Source organism: Tauraco erythrolophus, chromosome 1 (assembly GCF_009769465.1).
Source record: "Tauraco erythrolophus isolate bTauEry1 chromosome 1, bTauEry1.pri, whole genome shotgun sequence".
Classification (NCBI taxonomy): Eukaryota; Metazoa; Chordata; class Aves; order Musophagiformes; family Musophagidae; genus Tauraco; species Tauraco erythrolophus.
Window position 1 is genome coordinate 99,172,317 of NC_141465.1, and position 24,020 is coordinate 99,196,336.

A 24,020-nucleotide genomic window follows, 5' to 3' on the forward strand; every position below is an offset into this window, starting at 1 on the left:
TCAGATGAAATAACATTCTTGCAGGACTGAGTGCATTTCCTCATGGTATTTATTTATTTGAAAGTTAGTGCATAAATATATAAAGCTGAAAGCTTTAGGCAGTCTGCGCATGTTTAAACCAAACAAACCAAAACAAACAGTATAGCTTACAGTAAGTTTAATATATGAGGTAAAACTGTTGTGAAATCTAGGAATCAAATTCTCCTTGCTTGAGGCAATGCAGATCTCTTTTCCATGGACTCATATGGGCACTAGCTGGAGTGTAGCTTAGGGTGAGGAGTGTACCTTATAAAGTCATCTTTAAAGTTGTTTTATGAAATACTGTCAGTTTTCTGCTTTAAAGGTTACGGATGAAGTATTATTTTCTATTATGATGAAACATGATGCTCGTCTGTATTTCGACTCTTCACATTTTATTACATAGATCCAGAACGATCTGTTTACTGTACATTGATATAAAACTTAGTCATATTCTGAAAAAAACAAAGACTGAGTAAATGTGCAATTGCTCACTGCATTTTTTTTAATTGATTTTTTTTTCTTTCTCTTTTAAAGTAACAAGTCAATATTGCAGAAATAGGACTGATTTAGCATCTATATTTTTTACTACTTCTATTGAAGACAGTAGTCTATAAAAATAGTTACTCCAAACTTGAGGTCTAGAAGTGCAAATACCTCTGAAAAAAAAATAAACAGAAACCAAAACCTGGGTATACCACTCAGTATTTCTGATTCAAAACCATATTTCTTCTACTAGACCAACATTTCCTCTGGGCTATTTTTCCTTTCTCTGCTTTCTCTTGCAGTGATGAGTGTATTCAGCTAACTTGTTACCTGTTTACTTATGCCACTACCTCTTCGTAAGAGCGCTCTGATGCTGTTTCAGTGACTGGCTCTGTGCAGGCTTGAAAATAATTAATTGCAAACATCAGAGCAGATGAACTAAGATATCTAATTAAGCCTCTGAAATATCAAAGAATAAGTGTCTGGCTGTCCTAGAAGGTTGATTCGGAGGTTAATAATCAACTAAACAGTGCCAGGAATGATTCTTCAATACTAAAGCCAACTGACATAGTCTGATTGGACATGCCAAATTTTTGAAAAATATTGCTTCCAAAACTGGAGATGGGACAGAGAGGTGGAATAGCCACACCCCTTCCTGTGTGAATCAGCCAATCATCCTGTGAATAATGTGGGAGAGGATGAACTGGCCTAAACCAAAACAATTCCAGGCACAGATCTAATATGTAAATGGTACAGATGATCAACTATCTCTACATCCCAAGTGCTTGTGGCTTAATTTACTAACATGGAGAAGCCCACCCTGTTCTACCAATGGAGACAACTTAGTGCCACTGGAGGAATCCAAAATTAAAAAAACAAAACAAAACAAAAAACCATCATTGCACTCTCTATTGACTACATAATTAGCTCTGGTGATTCAGTGCTTCCAAACATTGAACTGAAGAGCTGCTTATGATTAACTGATAGGCAAAATATGATGAAATGTTGTGTCTGTACAAACTGTTCGGTTTTGGTTTTACAGGATGCAAAACTCTTATGCTGGAGCAAAGCACCATAAACAGTAGACTGTAAAATAGTCCTTTTGTCCACCTTGCTGCAGTAGGGCACAGTGTAAGCTAGAATGAAAAATTTATGAGGTCAGAGAGAGAAAAAACTAATCTAAAGAAAAGCAAATTTGGTAATGAAAGAGGGACATCCCCAAGGAGAGGTAGTTTTATGGTTTAATCTCCATTTCCAGTGCTATCTGTAATATACAGGAAAACAAATACAAGCTGCTGAAAAATACTAGACATGGTGGATTTTTATTTTTTTTTAACTGAGCAGCTTTCTGTCAAAAAACCAATTTAGTTGAAATTTTAACATCTACAAAAATATGTCAGTTTCAGCAAAACTTTCTGACAGAACTTTAGTGTGGAGTCTAAATATTTTGCTTTGAGAAACTGAAACATTTTGAAAGTGATGTTTTTGTTTTCTTTTTACACAGAAAAGAAAAGCTATAGTAAAAGAAGAAATATATGTAAGTACTTGGACATAAAAGAAAAGAACAGGTTTGAGTAAATATACTTTTTTATTTTTTTGCTTTAGGAAAACAGAGGAAAATATGGGAGAAATTTAAAAAGAATGGAAGAAATTATAAAAGAGAAATATGGTAAGAGTGTAAAATAAAATACTTGAACGATCATGCCCACAGACTATTTTACACTTGAATTTTAGTGGCATGCCAATCAGGTTTCCCATATTTGTGAAAAATGTATGTAAAAAAATCCTTGTAGGTATTTTTTATATGTTTTCTGGATTTAATTTTCAGTGCAGCCAAATGTCAAAATGCTTTGGTGCCATTAGTATTCATCTGAATGAATGTATCTTAATGCAGAACTACAAATACCTGACTGAAAAATTAATTTTGCTTAGATCTACTTGGCAAGAACTTACCATATGGACTCCTAAACCTCTGTAAATTGTTAAGTTTGTATTTATTAAACTTGGAAAGTTGTCCTATGGCATTTTTCATAAGACTCACAACTTGTAACTGCACATTGTAGCATTCCAAGGGATTTTGCCTTTTGGTGGTGCCTTGCTAATTTTCAGACAAACAGTACATGTTGATTTCTCTTCTTCATAGGTGTGCTTTTCAGCAAAGCATTAAAATTCACCACCACAACAAACAGAAGCCATTCTCTGGAGACCCAGCCAATGACTAGCTTTATGAACCTTACTTCTACTTGGATATCATTATAAAGCAGCACACTTCCACATTTACCTCTTATAGAGAACATCTAGAATTTTGAAACTGTTACTTTATCCCATGGACAACTGTTGAAATCCTCACACTTCTTCCAGAATAAAGTATGTTTTATCTCTACCATGTTCATTCACTTTAGAACATGACTAGACAAATATCCCACTTACTAAGAAGGTAGAGAAGCAAAAAGAATGGGTGAGAAGTAATTGAGTGCATTCAAAATGAAAAACTTTGATGTACCCAATACTTGTACTAGAAAGTGAAGTCCATAGACTATATATATATAGATATCATTATAATTATGATAGAAAATATTTCTACATATGTATATACATGTATAAAGACACAGAATATGAACTTTTCATTGCGACATCAGACCTTAAACCACTTGATCGTTGGACTGGCAGATACTAAGTTGCATTAGCACTGACAGGAGCAGAGTCATTCTTCCAGAGATATTTTCATGTTGAATTAGGAATTTGTGTTTGAATTCCAGTTGAATTGCAAACAGATGTTATTTTGAGGTCTTGGGACAAGATTCTGCTGTTTACTGAAATATTTACTTTTGAGTCTTTAGTCAAGTGCTTAGGTTTATTTATTTGTATGACTGGTGCTTCATATCCAAGTCAATGTAATAAATTAATAATTCCATAGCTTTTTGTGTGTTTAAAACTAAGTTCTTCAAATTCTTTGACAGATCTGGACTTCATCCACTTTCTTTTTAACTGTGTAATTTTAAATTTATCTATGATTAAAATATCCGATGGCCTTATTTTGAAAACATATTATGGCATTGAAATCTAGAAACAAGAGCTCAGTTAAGTTAAATGTTGAATTTCATATCCTGGGAGTAAAGAAAGGACATCACTGAAGAATTAGTAGTCTTTTTTCTCTTTTATTTGGACAGTCGAATGAAGAGTGAATATGCTAGAAAGAGCTGATGAATACCAGCGTAGGGAGACTAAAAACTGCTGGATGAAGGTGCAGAAGTCTTTCTGTAAGCTAATGATATTTGGAAGTAGGTATCTGAACAGGTACCTTAACTGCCACTGAAAATGTGTCCATGCAGCAGTAGTCTTAATGCTAGATTTTTCTCTATTTCTGGTTGACAACATTGCTTTCCATTTGTCCATAGCAGTCATGTCAAGTGCATGACAGTGTGATCACCTTAGGCTGAAACAGTTCCAAATGTCACAGCTTAATAGAGCTGAGTAAGTAACTTCTGTTTGTGGTTTTGTTTTAGAGATCTCTTCTCTGACTGTTGCAGGAGGGGACTAATTTGTAAGGCAGCGTTTTTTTCTTTCTCTTTGACTAGAGAACTCCAAGGATTAAGTTACTTACAAACCCCTTTTTTGAAGACAGTATATGTCTTGGAAGTATCACTATTCTATTATGGGAAAATAGGATCCAAACAAGATACAGTGGTGAAGCCTGTGAACTAATCTTTTGATGCATAACAAATACACAGAGTAAAAACAGGTGGTGTTCTTATAACTACAGCATGATAATGAGCTCATTACAAGGATCTTCAGTTTTGATGTCAGCACTCTAAATATACTGATCAATAATAAAGTCTTATTTTATAGGAGTTCAAATATGATATGAATAATGGTGCAGATGTTTCTGAAACATCTTAGGTTTTCCAGCAGTCAATTTTTAATTGTCTCACTAATCTTTACTCTTTTAAAAGTTTAGCATCTGGCCTAGAGACTATTTAGTAAAAAGGTCACTTCCTCTGACAATGATTTTAGGTTGGGACAAAACATCTTCTTAGCATATTTGCCTCTTTCCTCTGATCACAGAGGAAATCTAGATATCTGCTTTGTCAAAAGGCAAGTGAAACGAAATCTGTTATCTTTCTAGATAATTTATCAAAGAAAAAGTTACGTGAATTTACTCACCAATTGTTTGTATGATGAATTTTCAGAAAGCAGTAGTTTTAAATCTCATTCACTCGCAGGTAATGAGATCAGATGACTAGAAGTTGAGGCTAGATCTATTTAAACTAGGATGATAAACATGACTGTAGAAAAACTTAGTTAAACTAGAGATAAGTTTGTTCCAATGCCATTCAGTATTTCTGTATAAAACTCAGATGTCTGAAGTCTTCCTAAGTGGTATTTTGTCTAAACCAGAAGTATGGACTGGGCGGAAAAAACACATGTAATAATCTATTACTTATTTTATGCAAGAGGTCTGATGACATTATTTCGATAGTTACTCCTGGCCTTAAGAATCTACGAACTCATTAAAAGAACACGTTTTTGTTTTAGACAACAAGAATTACAGTCAAATTGTGACAGTGATGTTGCTGACATTTCACAGTACTGGCATTCCTCATTTCCTCTACTTTCTGTGAGATTATAATCTACAAGAAGTGTTTGTCTTCTATTCTATAACTGGACACATTTTACTATTTGATGTTGGTCCATTTAAATTAATTTTCTTTTACTTTACAAAAAAATGGTAGTCTATGAGATAGAATAGTGATTTCAATCACTATTAAAGGCCTTATAATATGACATCTGTGAAAAGACAATGCAAAATATTATATATCATTGCAATCACTCAGGTAGTGAGGAAATGATTGGTTATACTTCATCTAAGTTCTTTGTGTTTTATTATCTGATTATGCAATTTGGATGTTTCTTGTGTAGCATTAATGTGCCAGAGATTCATTCACAATATCTTTTAATCTAGAGTTATAGATACAACTTTTACAATTCTGGTTGGTTGCACAGTCGGTGATGATCTCCTTTCCAGGTGAATCAAAGATACAGAGATAAACTGAAAAGTCATCATTGTAGGCCACTATCAAAACACCTTTCAATAAAATGATGGATGAAATATGAAATGGTACTGATGACATCATCAGTGACTTTAAAGTTAAAATCTAGATATATGTTCTTGGAACGTACTTCACATATCTTCTTAAAGATATCTGTTATGAAATTTGTAAAAAATAAATACATTAAAAATCTAGAGAACAGTTAGTCTTATGATTCCATTGTCTATAATTATGAAGAGTATTTCCTCAATGTTTCCTTAAGTGTCTTCAAATTTCTAGCTACCTTGAGTTGAATAAGATAGAACAGGACAGGATAGGACAGGACAGGACAGGACAGGACAGGACAGGACAGGATGAGACAAGCCAAGACAAGACACGGCAAGACAAGAAAAGACAAGACAAAGTAAGACAAGGTAAGGCAAGATAAGATAAAGGCTTAGATGTTTGGCCTTTAGCACAGAAACATTTCTGTGCTTAGCAAATATTCTGAAAAGATTCAAAGTTATTGAATTTGAAATTGCAGTTTAATTCATTACTCCCATGGAGAACACCTAAATGAAAATTGTAAATCAAGGCCCTGATGTTCTTTCTGATATAAGTATTCTGGTTCTGTGATATCAGTCATAACTGTTAAATGACTCTCAGAATTCTCTTTCTCTTTCTCACAGCAATATTAACCAGAAAGACTGAAATAAAACTGAACTTATTTGGAATATTAGTGAGTCTGATTTCTTCTTGAATAGAACATATAAAACTTGGGAAAACCTTCAAAGTTGGAGTCTGTCTGTCAGTTTACAAGGAATACAAATAAAACTAAAAGAGCCTTCTCACACGTAAAATGTGTTTCAGCTCAACTAGAAAAAGGAACGTTCATTGTATGTTTATGTAAAATAGAAAATGTAATAGTTACCTCAGTGAGATCAGCAAGCAAAAAAGTCTCATGAAATTCAAATAAGATAGAACTTCTGCTGAAAATAACGTAAGCTTTCTGGGTAACCCTAAGATTATCTAGATTTCTGCACAGTTTTTGATATATCATTCTTATTCCTTTTATTTGGAACTGGACTATCCTCTATAGGATTCATCAGTGGCTTTGAAAATATTATGAATACAAGGTTATTTTCCAGCTATGTTCACTGGAACATATCAGGGGTTGATATCCAACATCAATAGTTTACTCATATCTATTCATATCTAATAAATCACTGCCATTTCAACTAAAGTTTAATCTATAATATTTAAGAGCTAATCGAACAATTTTATCAAAAAATCTTTCACATATGCGGAAACAAGACTTTTGTAAAAAAATTCTTTTCCTTTTCAACTCTGTCATAAAAGACTGAAAATGTTACACATAATACTGATGTCATCTTGGGACACTAATCATATAAAAAATCTAAGCTATGTACTCCCCTCTTTGGACAGCAAAAAAGTAATTTATTATGAATATATGTCCTTCCAGATTATTTACATCATCTTGTATTCATTAAACTTAGCCTATTTATGAAAAATTGACAGTAAAAAGAAGGTTATCATTTACAGAGCTAAATCCATTCTATATCTCAAATATTTTTTGTATAGTTATCTGTATTGGTTTAGAGTATTTTTAAGGAACTGTCATTATTGTTTAAAACAGAAAACCAAAAGTAACAGCTCTTAAGTGCAGTTCCACATAGTATCCGCAAAATTTATTTTTGCAGATGTGGAAAATCTACAACGTACATTGTTTGGAGCTCATCTGATCAAATACAGACAGTGGCATGTGAACTAGTCACCCCAAGATCCTTTTACAACCAATGGAGAAAAAAGAGGCACTTCAAGAGACTCTACTGAACAACTGGGCCCTAAAATTGCTCCCTTTTTCTGGCAGTGCAAACGTAGGATTGCTACTTCAGATACAGATAGATTACTAGTTCAGATAGTGTATATAACTTAAATTTAAGTGAGATTCTCTGTAATAAAAAGGCTGAAACGTTGGCCCAAATTCTCACTGTGTGCACCACTTACAAGAGAAACTAGCCTTACTGGTGTGCTTGAGCTGTAAAAAGATGAGATATCTATGAAAGACCTGAAGTAACTGAAAACCTCTGGTTTGGGGTAGGAGGATACTATCTTGGTTTCTACTTGGCGTACATGCATTTCTATTAAATTCTAACCACCTGTGAACACTGAAAGGGGAAATAAAAGGTCAGCTACAGCCTCTGAATTCTTGGAGAAGTCTTGGATCTTTATAGAATCAGCATAAGGTTCTCTTCTTTCTTAACTTCTGAGTTTGAGCCTTCATTCCCTGCAATACATGACATAAATCCATTCTTCTGATACAGAATAGAAGATGTTCATTGATCTTCCCATCTCCTAATGTGGGAACTTGGGATACAATCCAGTATACTTTCACTGCCAGTTGCAGCACCTACTAATTGTGTTGCTGTCCTTGATTTTTTTTTTGGGACAAAACAAGTAAACATAAGGATCTAACTCATGTCAATTTTACTGGTTGCTATAGCATAATTGAAAAAACGTTTCGTGCTAAAGAAGTTCTGATATATTTTCAAAGTTTGTTTGTAACAAACCCATTTAAGAATAAAGTTTCCTATGTTCAGAAAATTCAGGTATAAAATTTCAATTGATTTTGAATAAGAGTCAAAGACATCAAAGGTATATGTTTAAATAATCAGGGAAACAATATTTTCCTGCTTATGTTCTGAACAATCAAGTGGACTAGAAATTTATTTATGAGGTTTTTTTTTTCAAATTAAATTAAAATCTGTGATGTAGACTCTGTGGCCTTACCTTATGAATAAGTGCAAGAGAGGATTTTTCATCCTCTGAAGAGATATTAGCCTTTAAAAATACTTTAGCTTTGTATTTTATGTTTTATTGAGAATCACTTGAAGTTAATTGAAAACATTGAATCAAATAGTAAGAACACCGGTCAACTTTTTTATGCCTGGGGCTTACAGTTATTTAAGTGTCTAAGTAAAGCTACACGTTATGAGCTGTAGACCCTTAGATTTGAATATTCTGGCCTTACATTTTCATCATTAATGCTAAATAATTAAAACCATATCATACATAAATATTAAAAAGTTCTGATCTCAGAAAGATGTGGATATCAGCTTTGTGGGTGAAGTGACCATTTGGGATTTATAGCATTTGCTTTGAATTTTCAGAAACCATTCACATATAGAATTAATTTGTGTTTACTATTAACGTAACAAGCATTTTTTAGGCTTCATATTACAGGACCAAGAAAATGAGACTTATTGTGACCTTAGGGTTGTCAGCAAACAGCAAAACAAGGTTTCCTTCTGATCTAGTTTGTGCATGCAGACGCAAAAGTCTATGTGCTTGCTGTTGAAACATGTCTGTGGCTCCCTGACGTGTGCTAGGAGCACTGTAGGTTAAATAGCTGTATATATTCACTCTTCTGAGGAGATTTCAATGTACAGTAAGCCCTAGATACCTCAAGGGAATTTGTAGAAGCAGACATTCCTACTATTGCACACTTAATTGGTTAAGGATATCTGCATAAGTTTCAGTACATGCCATGGCTGACCTCATGACCAGACTTGCTTGCTTTCTGAGTTGTGGTACAGAATCTCAGCAGGTTTTCTGTAAGAATCCTGTATGACCTGAAGGTACGTAAGACACAGAACATCACATAATCAAAGCTTTAGAGAAAGCATACTTTTTTTGCTTTATAGCCATAGTTGTTGACCAGAACATGTCATTGTATTTATATTAACATAAGTAGTAGCTTCTTTTGCCGGAGAGAATGCAATGCTCATTTGGATACTCAGAGTTTACCTGAGATCAAGTAAAGAGCTGAGAAATTTATGGAAAAGAAATTCTGTAAGAATCATTAAATGCATAAGCTAAATTTGTCAGCAACTATTATAGTCTGTGAGGTTGGATTGGTAATGTGAAACTATTAGTCTTGAGAACCCAATGTTGACACTACGTGCAATAGAGTTTAATTTAGACTAGCTCTAATCAAGTCTGGACTGAAGGCCTGTTAGTGTCAGTCTAAAACTCTCTGACCATGTTCTTTTAGATATTCTGAGTGTAGAGGGTTGTGCTGGGTTTGCACAAGGGGCTGCGGAAATGGCCCCTGTAAGTAGCTGTGAAAACCTTCCCCAGCTACAAAACTCGTTGGACCAGCCTCTGCCCAGTTTGGACCTCCATCCCCTCAGGCCAGGGCTGAGCCAGTCAGTGCCTCTGCGAATGCCCTATTTAAGACAGGGACAAAGGACCCCGAAGGGAGGCTGGACCTATGTTGAAGAGAGTGGGCAGGCGGGGAGCTGGCACCCCAGCCTCCCGGGCAGGTGGCTGTCCACACTGGGCCACCGCTACCTAACTGGAGGTGGACGCAGTGATGCATCCTGGAGAGCTCCAAAGCATCCCGCTCCTGGGGGAGTTCGTCCTGCTGGGACTGGTGAGATTTGTTGGGCCAGGCACGGCTGCAGCAGAGAGAGGACTGAGGCTGAGAGAAATATCCATACAGACACTAAGGACAGCAAAGATGGAGCAGGAGGAGCTGTGCCGGAGCTGGGATTCCCCCACAGCCTGTGGTGAGATGGCAGCCGCCCCCTTGCAGCTCATGGGGATTAACGGTGGAGCAGAGACCCACCCATAGCCTGTAGAGAACCCCGGGCTGGGGCAGATATTCCTGTGCCTGAAGGAGGTTTTAGAGAATGGTCTCCATGAGATGCTGGAGACTGATGACGAGGTGGAGGGGCATGTGAAGCCTGTGGAGAACCTCACACCGGAGCAAGTGGTAGCTCCCTAAGAAGCCATGACTCTGTGGGGAAGAAGCCCATGCTGGAACAATCTGATGGATAAGGATTGCATCCTGTGGGACGGACTCACGTTGGAGAAGTCTGTGGACTGTCCCGTGAGGAGGAGATCCATTGGAGCAGGGGAAAAGAGTGTAAAGAGTTCTCCTCCTTTAAGAAAGGAGCGGCAGAAACAGCGTGTGATGAACTGACCTTTGGCCCCCCATTCCCCGTCCCCCTGTGTCGCTGGGAGAGGAGGTAGAGTTGGGAAGAAGGGAGAGGTGGGAGAAGGATGTTTTTAAGATCTGGCTTAATTTCTTGTTATCCTCTTTGAATGAGCCATTAATGAATTAAATTGATTTGTCCCCAAACTGAATCTCTTTTGCCCGGGGCCATGGTCGGTGGGTGATCCTTCCCTGTTCTTGTCTCACCCTCAGCCTTTTGTTACATTTTTCTCCTCTCCACCTCACTGAGTAGCTGAGTGGTGGCTGAGTTCCGCTGGGCTAAACCACCACAAGGGTGTAATGTTTAATATAAAATGGACACTGTTCAGCCTGGAGAAGAGAAGGCTCCGGGGTGATCTTATAGCAGTCTTCCAGTACTTAAAGGGGGCCTACAGGAAAGCTGGAGAGGGACTTTTTACAAGGGTGTGTAGTGATAGGACAAGGGGCAATGGATTTAAACTGAAAGGAGAGATTCAGATTAGATATAAGGAAGAAATTTTTCACTCAGAGGGTGGTGAGGCACTGGAATAGATTTCCCAGAGAAGTTGTAGATGCCCCATCCCTGTAAGTGTTCAAGGCCAGGTTGAATGAGGCTTTGGGCAACCTGGTGTAGTGGAGGGTTTCCCTGCCCATGGCAGGGGGCTTGGAACTAGATGATCTTTGAGGTCCCTTCCAACCCTAACCATTCTATGATTCTATGATTCTACTTATTTAAAGATATTTGATATTACATATGATTTAACATTTAGCAGGCTGATATAAAATATATTTTGTAACACAACACAAATGCACGTTACACTTTGAAATACGTATATATATATATATATGGTAATTGCAACACACAGTTCAATCACAACACCAATATATTTCCCTTTACCGGTCTCTATAATATTGCTCATCATCACAACACTGAGTGTCCCCAGGCTCCAGGAAGAATATGTGTGTTGAAGCCAGCTCAAACCCATTGCTCTCTGAAATTATTTTGTTAGTTGCTCAGTTTCCATACTGTCTATTGAATTGACCCACGCATTCACTAACCCGTGTTGACTCAGGGAGACATTTACAGTCTTTCAGTGAACTGAGGGAGAAGCACCCTACCAGTTGATCCACTCAACTATTGATAGCTGTTTATGTAAAACAAAGGCCGCACTCCTGTCCTCTTCCTGTTGAGATAAAGTCAATTTCTTTGCAACAGCTGTGGTCAGTCACACCCTGAGCTTCATGGACACATGATGGGCCTTCTTCCATTATTGTGGTTTATTGGTCAGTCACAGTTAGGAACCCAAGTACATTGGGTGCAATCCTGGAGTGGCTTTAGTTGGATGCCACCTGAAAGATATCCAATTGAAAATCTCCAAGAGTATCCTGTGATGCTGTGATGGGTTGATGTAAAGGGATTCTGATAGCAGGAGAGGGGATTTGCTCCGTGTGACTTCCCTGGTTTCGGAACGGGGTCAGACCCGGTTCTGGCCACCAGATCGGACTCCCATCCCCTTTGGGCCAGGGTTGAGCCAGTTGGTGCCTCTGCAAATTGCCCTATTTAGGCTGGGACAAAGGAACCAGAAAAGATGCTTTTGCCCAGGAGCAAGGAGAGAAGGGAGGAGGGCGCTGCCCCCGCTCCAGGGCTCCTGGCTGGGCGGCGGCCCATGCCGGGCCGGCACCACCCGCTGAGGATGGCCGCAGCAGATCCGCCGGGGGAACTCGGGGAACACCCCGCTCCTGGGGTGCCCACCGGGCCGAGTTCACCCAGAGAGGACTAAGATCTGAGAGAAGCTGCACAGACACCAGGTCAGTGAAGATGGGACGGGATGAGGTATGCCCGAGCTGAGTTTCCCCTGCAACCGGTGGTGAGACGGCAGGCGGCCCCCTGCAGCCAGGACGGACTCGGTGGAGCAGAGACCCACTCGCAGCCCGTGGAGAAGCCCATGTTGGAGCAGAGATGGTTGAGCCTGAGGACGGTCGTGGAGAATGGGACGCACGACAAGGTAGAGACGCATCTAAAGTCCATGTGATGACGCATGCCAGAGCGAGTGGCAACAGCTCCCTAAGAATCGAGACTGTGGTAAAGCCCACACTGAAGCAATCCAATGGGGAAGGATTGCATCCTGCGGGTAGGACTCACGTTGGAGAAGTCTGTGGATTTTCCTTGTGAGTAGGGGATCCACTGGAGCAAGGGAAAAAGGGTGTAAGGACTCCTCCTCCTTTAAGAAAAGGAACGGCAGGAACATCATGGGATGAACTGACCTGCACTCCCCCATTCCCTGTCCCCCTGTGCCACTGGGGGAGGAGGTAGAGCCGGGAAGAAAAAGAAAGGGGAGGGCAAGTGTTTTGTTTTTTTTTTTAAAGATCTGGCTTTGTTTCTTTTTATCTTCTCAAGTAACTGGCTTTGTTTCTCTTTATCCTTTTAAGTAAATGTTAATAAATTGTTTTGCTTTATTCCCAAGCCTAGTCTGTTTTGCCTGGGACCATGGTCGGTGGGTGCTCCTTCTCTGTTCTTGTCTTGAACCCTCAGTTCTTTTATTATATTTTTTTCTCCTCTCCACTTCACTGGGGAAGGAGTGAGAGAGCAGCTGTGTGGAGTTTAGTTGCCAGGTCAGCCTAAACTACAGCAGAGGCAAATCAAAAAGTGCAGTAATTTAAGGTGATCAGAATACTCACTAAAAGAAGCACACAAACTTAGGCTGTAATATACACGTGTCCATAGAAATAATGTCCAACTTCTGAAGTCCCTTAACAGAGAGTGAGAGGTTGTGAGAGCATTAGGAGGAAGCGTCATGCATGTTTGTGTTGATCGTACTCTTTCTTAGGTGTCTGCTTCTGACCGTGATTGAAAATGGGATGCATGGCTTAATGTAGCTGTTCTTACAATTTTAAGTGGTCATTGCAAAGCAAATGACCAGATAGATTAACTTCTGAAATAGATAATCAGAGATGCTATTCAGTCCTTCAGATCTTGCCTACGTATTTGGCACCCCCGACACTCCCCCTCAAATTATTAAAAGCACTTAATGCTTTTTATTGGCTGCAGTGTTAAGTGTTAAATATTTACTATTCTAGGACTGTCTGAAATTAAGAGCTATCATGTAGATATAAGTTACAGATCTGAGTGGATCTGATCCCAGACACCTGCAGCAGGGCAGGTGGGTAGCTTAGAGAACAGCATTTGTTCTCTGCCTTGGACACGACATTAAAAAATGAAACCTGCAATATGAAGGAGGGACAGGGCTAACACTGTGCTGATGTAATGAACATGAGAAATAATAGGTGGATTCCTTTAAGTGCAGGAGCACTTCTGGTTTGGTTTGGTTTTGTTTTGTTGTGTTTTTTTTTTAAAAACTTACACTGTAACAGAATGACAGCTATGAGGTAACTTGCAAATAACCATAATTATCAAGAATAAGGAAAAACTATTGATGCAGACAGTGTTCTTAGTTAAGCAGAAGTGTGGACAAATGATGTCTCATTATAAAAGCAGGAGAGCATAACAGCCTACACTTTCCCTTCCTGAGGCTAGCCTGGAACTTACTAAAAAAAAAAAAAAAAGGTTATTAATGGGGGAAAAAAAAAAAAGAATCCCAACCCATTATTAGATCTAAAGTTGAACATTTTCCTGATATTGAAGCTGGGGTGTATTCTGAAAGGCAGAAGAAGCATTCAGGTCAGCCAAGCTCTTACTACTTCTTTGAAAGGAAATATTCTCATTTTGGGAGGCATTCTTGGAAATAATGCTGAAAAAGAAGTTAGGATTGGTGAACAAATCACATCTCTAACAGAAGGACAAGCTTGTATTAGTGAAGGGTTCTTCTCTGGAGCACGGATAACATGGAAAAGGACTTTGATTGAAAAGGACACTTTGTCTTATTACATGGACAATGATTTTGACCTAAAGATTTGATTGCTGTTTGATATCATTAAAGAGTTGATGTTCTTCTGTTTGTTTTATGGTTTATATTTAATAAGCCACTTAATGGACCTGCTGATTATACCTGTATGGAACGCATGAGGTTATTTTATGTGTACTGAAGTGCATTATGGCCACTTACTAGCACTTAACAATATTAGCTGCCTCACTAATACTAATACTGACCTTTAATTTCATGTTGTGAAAAACTGAGCAACTGCCAAGACTATTTTTTTTTCCTCACAAAATGGAGAACTCTCTGTTTTAATAGTTGCACTTCAAGTGCAAATTCAGCTTGGGTGTCCTCTGTTACCCTCATTGCTGAGATTCAGGACTGCAAACAGTGTGTTCTTGCAGACATAGTCCAAGAGGAGATTTATAGCTAACTCTTCTGAGGTATGTGTTTTGTTGTTTTTTAAATTCCCCACACCACCATAGAAAGAAAGGGCTTGTTATGATTTTGATTTTAATTAAATAGCTCTTATCTGAGCCTTCTGAGTCTTCAAGGCCAGCTTCGTGATGGGTTCTTTGGCTTAGATCATAACCTGAAATATTCAGAATCAGACCATCCAGATGTTAATCCCTACACTTATTCTGGAGGAATGTATTTGCAAAACAATAGCTCATCTGTATTTTACCAAATGCTTTACCCTGGCTTAATTCTTTCTCTCTCTCTTTAAAAAGCAGTTTCAAGTATCAATGTTACAAATAGCTGCAAGTTATATGTTCTAAGATAATTGAGATACTATAGCATAAAAGATTATATAATATATTGCACCAATGAAAGGATACTGAGGGGAGTAGAAACCTGTCCTTTTGCTTGACATGCCTCTCATAAAGTATATTTTTATTGTAAAAGCTAATTAAAATTTTATTATTTTTTGCTCACACTATAGTATCTTCTTTTATTACAGCTTATCTTTCAGATGGCTGTGGATTTCATCCAATTGACTACCCATAGTCATCTATTGCCATTTGAAATACTTACACTTGACATCTTGTACTGGTTTTGGCTGGGATAGAGTTAATTTTCTTCATAGTAGTTTCTATGGAGCTATGCTCTGGATTTGTGATGAAAACAGTGTTGATAACACAGAGATGTTTCACTCTTGCTGAACAGTGTTTACACAATGTCAAGGCCTTGTTTCTCACCCTGCTCCCCCAGTGGGTAGGCTGGGGATACACAAGAAGTTGGGAGGGAATACAGTTTGGACAGCTGTCCAGAAGGATATCCCAGAACATACGATGTCATGCTCGGCAATAAAGCTGGGGGACGAAGGAGAAAGGGAGGATATCCAGAGTGATGGAGTTTGTCTTCTTGAGAAACCAGTATGCATGATGGAGCCCTTCTTTTCTGGAGATGACAGAACACATGCCTGCCAATGGGAAGTAGTAAACTCAACACCCTATGTGCCTGTCCAGTATTTGGTGAAAGAAAAAACTTCTGGCTTCCTTAAAACACGTAGTCTGACCATTCTACCTTTTCAGATGCTTCACAGAAGGCTTCATGTAGAAAAACCAAACCAAACAAAAAATCCCAAACAGTAGCAATTTTGTTTTTTTTTTTTAAAAAGTAATTCTGTAACATCATCTTCCTGGACATTTGAAGTGTATATGCTTTAAGGAGTGAATAAATCAGTGTATCCACTTGGGTCAGGAGATGGGTTGCAGAAGGAAAAAGATGTCTTAAATATTAGGACTTGTCGTGGTTTAGGCGACTCCGGCAACTAAACTCCACACAGCCGCTCACTCACCTTCCCCCAGCCCCCCAGGGATGAGGAAGGGAATTAAAGGAGAAAAGGGAGAGAGACCTGTGGGTTGAGATAGGAGCAATTTAATACTACTACTACTGCTATATGAATATATACAGATATGTACAATGATAAATATATACAAACGAGTGATGTACAGTGTAATTGCTCACCAACCCTTGACCAAGGCCCGTCTCATTCTGAACTAACGATCCCGAAACAGATAAATCCCGACACCGCAATCCCGGACAAACGGTAGGCCCGAAAATAGAGAGTGAGACAGAGAGAGCACTCCAAGAGTCCGAGAATGAGAGCCCTGGAAGAGCAAAGGCCCTTCTTTCCAGCTGACCCTCACTTTTATACTGGGCGTGACGTTGCAGGATGTGGAATACTAATTGGCCAGCTTGGCCCTCAGTCCTAAGTCTAAGTACAATTCATAAGGAGAGTCGTGGACCCCCCACCCCGGCCATGCTCCCCCCTTATCCTGTTGTGCTCTTGCACACTGGCAAGAACATGGCAACTGAAAAGTCCTTGAGGCCTCGGTGCCAACTACAAACATCAGTGCGCTGTCAGCATTCTTCTCAGAGCAAGTCTCAGACTAAAACCAAAACACGGAGCTCTTCTGGCTGCTAAAAAGAAGAGCTAACTCTGTCCCAGCTGAAACCAGGACAGACTTTAGCAATATATATATATCATCAAAAAACTTCAAACCTTGTTTTCAAAATGAGTTTAGCCACAATTAAGTCCTGCTTTTTGGCAGGAAGGGGGAGGGGGGGGATGGTCATGCCTGTATGCATCCAATTTGCAAATGTACACTTCTAATTGGTTTTACGCATCTCCTGAGTTAGGCAAAGGTCTCAGCTAGTAGGATACTCATTAAACTGTTATTTGACATTACTTCCTCTGAAGAAAATAAGGATGAGGCAAGACAAAATTGTAACCTTTGTTACTAAATAGCAACGAAGACTCTGGGAAACAGCTTTTAAAATAATTGGTATGGTATGTTGATGGTTAGAAGATAAAGGAAATAAAAAACTACTAAACAAAAATGTTAAACACTGAATAAAACATTTTCTTTTTACTTGTGGATGCTTTTGGACACCAAAAATCCTATTAACTAGTAATTTGCATTTGCATACTACTTTTTAATCTGTGTACTTCTATTTTGGAAATAAAGGTCCGGGGACAAGCTTACACAGTTCTAGGAGAACCGAACCCTACTAAATATCAGCAAGACTCAGGATTTATGTTTGCCACTGTATTTAATTAGAATTCTTTGTAGAAGAATGCTGTTGGACTGTAAAACCTTTACTGGTATCACATTTTCACTTATGTCTGCATGTTTAGAGCTAAAGCATCTCTGCTGATGTCGGTGTGGTACTTTCCAGAATTTGACACCAACTGGTCATGAAGCAAAGAATCATCCAAATATAGGTATTCATCTTATCTTGACCTACACGCCCTGAAAGAACCCCACTGCATTGTCAGCCAGAACACTAGAGAATAACAGGTTGCAGATGATAAAATTTCTCCTTTTCAGTCTTCTTATAGGCACAGTATTCTAATGCAGATTTATGCTGTTTCAAACATCGTATTTAATTGTAATACCATGATTCCATAGTGGGTATCTTAAGAACAAATACAGTTAGGACACACTGACAGCTTTTATTCCTGGTTGCTCTAAAGCAAGAAATGAGAAGCTGTAACTGACCTGTTTGAATTTAATAAATAAATAAATAAATAAATAAATAAAGGCAGACAGAATGTTTCAGAATAGCAAAATACTCTGGAATGCCTTCATCTTTCCTTTGGTTCACATTTCTTCTTTGTAATTTGTGGGGGTCTTCCTCTGAAGTAACATCAGACATAGCTATGTACACCAAAGGATTAAATATTCAGTTAAGAACCCTCTTAGTTATACATTCTTTTAATCCTGAGGCTGCAGAATTTCATTTATGTTCCATATGTTTAATACTAAACTAATCAAAGATATGTCTCACCTGTCATAAACTTTCCTTTGGTTTTCTCCTCCTGGGGTTCAAAATCTAGAATATTACTTATTGACAAAATTACTTTATCAGAAGTGCAGCTGTTCATGAAATTTTGCATGGAAAAGCATATAAATATAAAATTAGCTACCATTTTAGGTCTATTACTGGAGTGCTAAGGCTTCAGCAGGTGCAATAGATACCTAGGGTAGATTTTAGGTAGAGCAATGTAAAATGCTTCTCTGGGATGGTCACTGCCTGTATGAATATACCTAATAGTAGCAATAGTTGAAAAATCTATTAAATCACATGACTGAATTCATTGTACCAGTAAATGAATATTTAATCTTAGTCTTATGTTATATGTGCAATCAAGGGAACTGGACAGTAAGTTTACTTTTGGTTTGTTTGTTTTTGAAGGCAGAAATTGCCACTCTTTTGTCATAAAGCCAAATGGCATGTATCTCAGATACACTGAACATTTTTTTGTTATTTCTTCCATCATCTACGTTAGGGAGTAACAGAAAATGATGGTTTTATTTTCACAGTTTTTCTCTGGCACTAAAATGTCTTCATGTGCATTCCAGAGAGTTACTATGTGGTTTCCAGACATTATCGTCTGAGATACTGTGCCAGAGCATTAGAAAAAACTGACTCAAGAATTACCTCTATTATTGAGAAGAAGAAATAGTTTTCTCTTTGTCTCTTTGACAGGAATTCCTGGAAGCCAAGGTTACCTGGGTTTTTAAAGCTTAGTCTCAGTTTATGAGATATCTAGATAATTGTAGGCACGATTTATGATTCCCAAATGAAAAAATCTCTGCATTCAAAAGGCTGCCGATACTTACAAAGAGAAATATAGTAGCAAAAGCTCAATTACTAGTATTGTTTGAAAGCTGCTTTTGAAAAAGAAAGGAGGCAGTCCCACCTAAAAGTCATACCTGACTATCTCTATGTGAAGTGTGCATATTAGCAGTCATAGATTAGATAAATAATTTTGTTTGTTCAATTAACTGTATGAGGATTTTTATTGAATTTCAGATAGTTTAGGCTATTATAAATACTCAAAATCTACATGTTATTAGATTTCATTAATAAAAGTCAATCTTAAAGGTTAAAATTCTAGAAAGCTAAATTAAGATATCTCTAAAAAAAGCATTTTCTAATGTTGAAACATGATACAATAATCTACGAGCATTCATATTATGACATCTAAAATGTAAGATCAAGACTGTATCATGATAAGAACACGTGTGCATTATGAAAAAATGATGTAAAAATTTTTCTATCCTGAATTCATACATCCTCTCGAGTTTATAAACTTATTAACCAATCAAGAAATGTCACATCTCTATTTTTTTCTAAAAATGATTTCTCCAAGTCTACCTGTTGGTGTCCTACAAGAGCGACCTATGACCATAGAGTATGTCCTCAGTTCTTTCTGGAAATAATTTTATTTATTCAGTTTTACAAAGTTGGATTTATCAAAGATATTGATCTGGCAAAGTCCCTATACTCAGAAAATATAAGGTTCATCTCACTTTCAGAAATTAGGCTAAGCTAATTGTCTGGGCTCACTTAAAATCAGCAGCTAGATATAGGCCACATCTGTATCATCTGCTTGTAGAGTACTCCCATTTTCTGGGGCTAGATACATCCCCAGGACACAGTCCTGCCCTGTGTCAGATCAGGATCTCACGGTTCACCTCTTTAAGACCCTGTCATCCCAGCAGGTGAATCTAGTTATAGCCACAGCTACTTCCAGACAGTGATTCGCCTGGCCTATGATCGGGAGGATTGAATCACTCTCAGGGTTTGCCTTTCCTTCACCATTCCCTGTCAGGGGAGTTTAGAGGATTAGCTTAAGCCAGGAACCTAGTTTCAAGCTGGCTAAAGCTAAGTAATCACTTAACAAACTACAAAAATACAAATTGTAAAGAGCTCAAACACCCATCTGATCATCTCTTAAAAAACTGAATGAGAAGTATTTGGCTAGAATCAAAACCACCTGAAGTATCTGATAAGTTTGGGGTTTTTTTAGTATTGTACTTTAAAATGGCAAGTGAAAGAGATCCCATTATCTTCCTTGGGAGGACATTTTTGTGCACAAAATCTTACCATTTCAAAAGTTCTAAATTCTAATTTAAAACTTCTTCACTAAAAATTAAGCCAATTTATCTTAGTTCCAGTGACTATGAAGCATGATGGAATATACCGGGAAAAAAAATGCTTTATTGAGAAGCTACTTTTATGTATTTCTATTAATTTTATTTTTTTCTTCACAAAACTTTCCTTTTATATACATTTCCCATGCACCACTGCATTCTTGTGGCTGTCTGCTGGGCTCTGTTCAGTTCTCCTTTATCCTTAAAGTATCTTGCCTGAAACCAGAAAGGGTACTCTGGCTGAGGTCCTTATCAGTGCTGAATAGAGAGGAAAAGTTTACTTCCTGTATCTCATTTACAATTTTATTTCTTGAAGTGTAGAGGAAAAAAGGATTTAATACATATCAGGGCAGAGCATATGGCATGGTAATAGCCTTTATACTAGGTCAACTTAGATTGGTTTCATCCAAGGCTTAAACAAGAGGATTTTTTTAAAGTTGCCTAAGCATAGAGCTCTAGGGTTCTCTCAGATGATCAAGAGCACCTTCAGATACCTTCACAAGAGCTTCAGTTCTTTGTCTACAGTCACACCTTCCCTGTAAATAGCATATTTACCAGCCCCACAGGAATATAGCTCATAGTATCTTGAATACCTACATGTGGCGTTTGAACTGAGCCCAAGCTGTGTTTATATTGACCATACACAGAAGCAAAATGTAGGGTGAGATGGATCACTCTCTGGACTTATTCACTTAGCTCACTTGGGGCTTAATAAGGGCTTAATCACTTAAATTGGATGCAGACTCCTACATTATAGACCTCAACAATTTAGGTAAGAAATCATTCCCCTTAGGAAAATTCTTTCTTACTAATTAAGCAGACAGCTACTGCTTAAAGAAGCTGTTTATTTGTATTAGTGATTTCTTTTAACAACAGATTAAATAAGATCTGGAACAGATGACCCTTGAAACAACTTTTTTTTTTTTTTCCCAGTTCAATTTTATACAGTTATAATATGTTATTCAGAAGATTTCTGGTCTATCAAAAAATAAATTAAAGCATTATCCCTAATAGACACACAATTTTACTAAAGAGTTGTTTTTTCATTCTCTATATTTTAAATATAAATTTTAAACTTTCTAGTGCCATTTGATAATACAGGTTCACTTGTACTTTGTTCTGTGCTGCTGCAAAAGCAGCAGACAGCAAACCACCCAGATAAGAGAAGGATTTCATCTAGCAACACAGACACATTAGAAATTTTTTACATTCCCAATGGGTAATTTTCCAAAAGTTCTTCCAAAGTTTACTGCATAGCATATAATTATGTTCAGTTTTTCATTTCTGCACAGCTTGTTCTGTAAATGTCAATAGAAAACATAAGATTTTACTTATCCCAAAGTCTTGTTTAGATGGATATTGCCAAATTATTTTTTTATAGATTTCTCAGTGTATTTCTTGTCCGCTCTTCACCTTCTGAAAGTCTGAGTGCTTTTCTAAAGATAATGGGTACACTACATAGAGGACCAAGGCTGTGTCTGTCAAAGCAATAAACAATTACCATAAAATATAATCATTAAGGAATAGTACAAACATACCTAACAAAAAAACAGATACCAATGAGACTGAAATTCTGCTGCTTGTAGACTAGGTGAAACATTTTCTGAAAGATAGATGAGGGATGTGTGCAGACATAGAGAGTTACTTATTGCCCAAAGGTTTGGTAAATGTAGAGTCAGTTGTTTTACAGATGCTGATGCCTAGATACCTAGGTCTGAATGGAGATAAATATTTCTGCTGGGTACTACAGGTTCAAAGTGAGAATACTCACTCAACTGCATCTAATGCCTACTTGAGCTCAAGGTATACATCTGGTGAGCATAGGCCAAGCCATTGCATTTGAATCTCTGCTGGAGGATGAGAGTAGCCATTTCTTATCACTTCTGCAGAAGTTCTTGGGCATAAATTATTCTACCTCAGTCAAGAAAATTGTATTAAAGAGTACTCAGACAGCATGATCCTTGGATACTGAAGAGATAAGAACTATATGGATTCTAAATGCATAGTTATAAAAATTAATTTAATTCTGGTCACCACTTTAAAGGTTTCGTCATAGCTAGTGGAGACATTTATACTTCTTTCTAAGAGAATGAGAGTAAACCAGTTACTCTCAATTAAATAGTTAGACTGAAACTACTCAATTTAATCAAGTTAAATTTTGAAAGCTGGGGGTATAAAGTCTCCAGCAAGCACTAAGTTAATCTGGGAGGCTAAAACCATTAGAATGTGATAAAACTCATCTGCCCACCCACAGAGGAGTTCAGAAAGACAACAGCAGGAGGGGGAACCCAAATAATACCCTACTGGACTACTCTAAGCTCCCTCACAAGGGGCCATCAGCTCATCAAAGGCTCATCTATACAAGGCCAGGTTGGATGAGGCTTTGGGCAACCTGTTGTAGTGGAGGGTTTCCCTGCCCATGGCAAGGGGGTTGGAATTAGATGATCTTTGAGGTCCCTTCTAACCTTAACCATTCTATGATTCTGTGATTCTATCTGTGGAAATCACAAGAGCACTAGGATGCCCAATGGCAAGTGGGAACCCAAATTAAGGACTCCTGAGGAACAAACAGCAGCGGGGGGGGGGGGGGGGAGGGGGGGTGCACAAAGGAGAGATTCACATGATTTTGGGAGGAACAAGTGTGGGAAATAGAAGATTAAGAGGATAAAAAGGGCTGATGATTGCATGTAAATAGCTGGCTAGTCAGTGTACTTGTCTGGCCATGTCCCGTGCCTGACCAGCACTGCTAGTCCTATGTTCTTATTAAATTACTTTCTAACTCTTTCCTGGGTGAGGGCTCTGTATTGGGTGTGTGTAGGAGGAGGATGGGGGGCAGGATGTAGGTGTGTATGGGAGTGTGAGTGAAGCAACTGGAGTCAAACCAGGAGCCACAGATGCCCATATGTCTGTTGTGCGGCAACTGGAGAATGTGCGGACATGCAAGGGAGCATGTGATTGCTAGTGAGATCAAGCCGAGCTAGCTGGTGGGTAGGTGAAGTGACTGGCAGCAAGGGCCGCCCTGTATATTTTGGCAGCAAGAGCACAGGGGTATCAGTTATCGGGACCAGGGAAGTCCTCATCAACTGTATGTGTTTGTGCAATGGTCTGTACCAGCAACAGGAGTAAGATAGCAGCCTCAGCAGGTGCCAGCAGCTGGTGTGGCTGGGGTCTGGGGGGACCTACTGGACAGACTGAGTGTCTGAGCCCAGCTGCTGGAGGAGTCCACGTTGTTTGTGTGTATATATGTGTGTGTATATATATATATATATATTCTCACTGGTGGACCTCCATCCTGCTCAGCCAGAGCATTGGTGCTATCTATGCTTGTGTGGATGTGTCTGTCTGTGATCTGTGTGGCTGGCTATGTGCATATGGATATATGTGGTGTATATATGTGCTTGGTGTGTGTGCCTGCTGAGAACACATCTGCAGCCTTGCTACCAGTCAGACCTGGGGACATGGCGCAGTATCCTCCTTGCCTCTCTCAGGCTGTTGGATAAATTTTCCTTTAAGAGAAACTATCCTCCTCAACTTAATATGCTCTTTCTGTACTAGCAGACATTTCACAGACCCTGCTGGTCTGTATTGTTTCTTTAAAAGAGATGATAAATTTACATCCAAGAAAAACTCAGAATGAGAAATATGCTATGCAGATAAAGTG